At 35.9% G+C, this 5,000-nt stretch overlaps 1 pseudogene; it reads left to right on the forward strand.

Moving 5' to 3' along the window:
- The window catches only part of LOC138040435 (uncharacterized), a 7,761-nt pseudogene extending 3,386 nt beyond the window's left edge, over positions 1–4,375 (forward strand).
- The last annotated feature ends 625 nt before the right edge of the window (positions 4,376–5,000 follow it).

A 5,000-nucleotide genomic window follows, 5' to 3' on the forward strand; every position in this document is an offset into this window, starting at 1 on the left:
GTGATCAACCTTTGTCTTTGCAGTTCTGTGGCTTTGAAGTTACTCTGCTACCCCTTGTAGAACCAGACATATGTAAATGCTATGTAAAGTTTATCACATAACTATGTTGAGCTATATAAAGGCTATTTCCTGCTCCTTACTTGCTATGTAATACACCTTATTCCAAAATGGCCGCCATTTTAGTATTCTTTTGTTTCCTTGCAAATTGGCCCTCTTGACCTCGCTTTCAAACGTAAAATTCAAAAGAATATTTGAACTCGAACGAGGCCAAAAGGGCCAATTCGCAATCCAACAAAAGAATACTAAAATAGCAGCCATTTTGGAATAAGTTGTATAACTATGTCACTTTCTACATTACATAGTTCAGTCTGTGTAAAGCATATGCCATTACTATTGCAATACTATTTAAAGGTCGCATAGCTCTCAAAGAGCCATATAAACACTATTGAAAATCTTCACATAGTTTTAAATAGCTATATACTGACTATGTTATCTGAAGTCCAAGTATACTTTTTATTTACATAGTAAATGCATACTGTGCTTTTGGTATGTGATTGTAAAGCATAGTTTTCACATAGCACATCAAATGAAGAAAACTTTACATTTCTTTTACATACTGCTACCTCTTTCCTATGGCTTCTTATGCATTTTCTATGTATTGAGATGAAATAGGTTTTACATATTGCACCCACATAAACAACCAGAAGTGTAACATTTCCATATACTTTACATACTGCTATCTATTTCCTATGTTGAAGCAAAGGCTTGCTACATATTTACTATGTCTTGGGGTAAAATAGTTTTTACGTGAAAAAACCTTACATAGACTTTATATACTGCTTTCTATTGCCTATGTTTTGGACCTGTACTGCACCAACTAAAACAAACCAGGAGTAAAAGTTTACATAGACTCTGCATACTTGTATCTATGTCCTATGTAAAAGCAAATGCCTGCTGTATATATTTACTATGCCTTCGGGTAAAATAGTCTTTACATAGCACTCACTAAAAGAACAAAAACAGCAATAAAAATCCACATAGACATTTCCTATGTTATAAACATAGAAATTAAGCAAATTCCTAGGATTTCCGAATCATGCCATCAGCAAAACTCAGTGAGTTGAAACTCTTGGAAATTTTTGGGAACTGAAAGCTAAAAGGGCACTATGGACTAGGAATTTACGGGAATCTTTAGGAATTCCATTCAATAATTCAACTTGAGGGTCACTTGAGTGAGTTGAAATTCTTGAGAATTTTGTGCAATAGCACTGAATGTGCCAGTGAGACAACAATCAAAGTTTAAGTGCCCTTTTAGGATTTGATTTCCTCTAGTGCCTTGAAAAAATAACTTCAACTTCAACCTTCAATACATATACAATGTATAACATTAAACAAGGTTTGGTCTTATTCAAAGCATGCCAATGTAAATATGATATCTTTCGAGTTAATTCACTGTTCGTAATACATGTACTTAGCTTACGCAATGTCCTTTAAAGGCTCCAAACTTTGAAGAGAAATGACGGAGAAATGAAAAGGAAAGCTTTTATTCCGATGTATTCAATAGACTGTGAGAAATACCAATCAACGGATTACCTTGCTCTCTGAGTCTCATAAATAGCCTTATTCCAAAAGGAACATGATGCATTACTCTTGAAAATTACACACTCCAAGTCAGCACTTAATCCTTTCAATGAACTCCAGTATCTTTCGAATCTTGCTCATTTAAAATGAATGCGTAGAAAAATTGTCATCCTCCGCCATCTTGGACAACACGTGAGAGATAGGACTGGAAACTAGTTAGTCCTTTTCGTTTTGGTCAGCAGTCAGCGGTAACCAGTCCAGCTCTTACAGGTTCTTAGCAGTTTTATTGAAACGTTTGTATCTACGATAACGCTTTTGTGGTGAAGATTTTTTGGTTAGTTTTACTCTTTAAATGCTGATCCAGGCAAGGAAATGCTTACAACCACTCAAGCAAAAAGGTAACTGTTAACTTTAAGCGAATAACATTTGATTTGATGCCTTATTGTCTTCAAAAAGAGGAACGATTTACATGCATGTGGAATTCACATTTTCACACCTTCGAGTCAATTTGTGAAGTTAGCAGACTCAATTTGGCTTAAATGCTATAACCCTGTAAAAAGAATTGGTAAACATTTACAAGAATAATGAAGTTAGATCAAATGGTGATGAAGCAAATGATTTGGGAAAAAAGTTCTCATACAGCAAGTTACATGTATACGATTGACAATTGATTCCTTCTCCTAAAAATGCTAATTTCTGTCACTTTAGCTATTGTAATCAATGCAGAAAATGCCCGAGAAAGCTATTATGGACGTTTGTAAGTAGAGACCCAAATTCATGAGTCTACTCTTCACACACTTTATAGTCCTTTTTCTAGTTCCTGGCGCCATATTGGATTAGCAACCGCGCAAACGTGATAGCACGACTGAAGGTGATTCGCTTTGCGAGTCTACAGTGAAGTTTTAGTGACGACCAGCTAATGAGGAGAGTTGCGAGGGTTATGCACGAAGTTATTGCGCATTTTTTAGCCATGGATGAAATCTTATCGAACAAAGATAATCCAAAGACAACACCAAAAGCAGAGGAAAGTATTGTGCAGCTTTTGACTGTAAAAACAGCTGTTACGATTCAGATGGCCATCGTACAAGATATCATTTCTTTCGATTTGCAAAAGAAATTCAGCAAAGTAATCGATGGTGTAATTTGATCAAAAGGCAACATGGAAAGGACGGCTTCTCAGTTAATAGTTCGACTGTTGTGTGTTCAAAGCATTTTAAAAAAGAGGACATCATTAGAAAACTCGGTGGCCGCTGGGATTTAAAGAAAGGTAAGTTTTGTTTTCGCGTAGCAACGGCTAGTATTTTTTACAGGTCACAGGTCATTGTTTTACCAATACAGAGAGTATCCTAAACATTCATAAAAGATAACCTTAGGCCTAAGGTTAGCTTTTATGAATGTTTAGAATACGTTCTGTACTTTCAGAAAGTATCCTAAACATTATCATTAGTTCTTTCTTTTTTATATTGAATGAATGAATTGGGCAAAAGCTGTATGAAATGCCAATATTCATTTCTTGTCGAGATCTTAAAGTATTTGTTAACATGTACAAGAAAAACTGATTTCTTAAGTTATATTTTCGGCTGCCTCAGGTGCAGAATCCTCACAGTTTAACTGGACCAGAGAGAAACCAATTAGGAAGCCTCCAAAAGACAGGATACAGCCTGAATCAGTGGGTGCAGATGAATCAGCTACATCTGATTTAGTGTCGATACTATGTGATAATTTCACTGATACTTCTCCTGGAGATCCTCAAACTGAAGCAAATGTCATCCTTGAAATGCAACCCTGGAAAGTAAATTAAGCATCTGTCAGGAAAAACTTAGGTAAGCAGATGAAGAAATGGAAATTCTTTTAAGACGCCAGTTTTCAATTGACAAGGTCAAACATGATAATTCTGCAATAATGTTTTATACTAGTATTAATCAGTTTCTTTCATTACATTGAGCCTAAGATTTCCAAAATGCAATACTGGACAGGAGAAATGTTACTGAAAGAAAGCCAGTCATATCAAACAGACGAAAACAGGATAAAACCTGGACCTTGAAGGAAACTCAATTCACTTGATGAGTTTTTCTTGGTACTTATGAGACTAAAGGCTGGACTATTTGTGCAGGACTTTTCTGATAGGTTTGGCATAAGCATTACCACTGTTTCTAGGGTTAATTACTTTGCTATTACTTGGGTTAATTTCCTTTACTATGAGCTAAAAGATATGTTTCCCTTTCCATCTCAAGAGCTTGTGCGTAAGAACATGCCTCAGGAACTTGCACAGTTTCCAATCACAAGAATAATCTTAGACTGCATGGAGTTATTTATTCAGCGACCATCAGCAATGTTGGCACAGTCGGAAACATGGTCAGACTATAAACATATTGCTAATTGGGGTAACTCCCAACAGGCAGGTGACTTTCTTGTCGAACTCTGGGGGGGGGGTCGTGCTTCAGATAAGCAAATAACAAGAGAAAGTGGAGTGTTACATTTGTTAGAGGCAGGGGATAATGTCATGGTGGACAGAGGATTTGACATTTCAGATATAGTGCCTGAGGGTGTGACAGTCAATATGCCACCATTTTTGGCAGGGAGGCAACAAATGACTGCTTCAGAAAAATAGAACACAATGAGTATTGCTTCTGTCCAGATCCACGTTGAGCGAGCAATTGAACGCATAAAGACCTACCATATTTTGGATGGAACTCTGCCACATACTTTGAGCTTGTACGCTACACAAATAGCAACTGTTTGTGGACTACTAACAAACTTTTTGCGTCCTTTATTGCCACCTGCTAAACCATAAGAATTGGCTTTGTCAGAACTACTTCGTGCGACCGAGATATGACTGTTTTAAAGAAATGCATTTTATCAACAACAATAATAATATAACAATAATATTTTATTATTTGACAATAAGTCCTTATTCCCCTGGCTCTGAGGGTAGCAGTGCTAATCGAGGCGGGCCAGGATAATCAGTAAAAGAAGAAGAAAATACTCACAGTAAAAACTACCGAGAAATAGATAGATACTGTAAGTAGATAGATTAAGTCTAAAGAAACACCTGTGTAATTGAGGTTGGCAACGCAGTATATTATGAGAGGTAGATAAATAAGACAAGATAAGTGAAGCAAAGATGATGGCTACTAAGAGTATTTGCTAACTTTTGAGATTATCGATTCTAAGTCTTCGTAGGAGTCTTCAGATTCTAATATATTGAATAAAATCATACGAATTTTCCTTTTAAAAATGGGTTTGGTAGTGTTTGGTACTTAGTTGGTATCTCATTCCACAGTTTTGCACCAATTCTTGAAAACAATTTTCGTTCAATTTCAAGTTTTGATTTTTTTAATATAAAAGTTGTTGGAAAGTGAAGATCGCGTATTATATGAATGAATTTTTGCAGTAGGGATGAACAAATACTTCAATTG

This window comes from Montipora capricornis, chromosome 3, assembly GCF_036669925.1.
Source record: "Montipora capricornis isolate CH-2021 chromosome 3, ASM3666992v2, whole genome shotgun sequence".
NCBI classification, from domain to species: Eukaryota; Metazoa; Cnidaria; class Anthozoa; order Scleractinia; family Acroporidae; genus Montipora; species Montipora capricornis.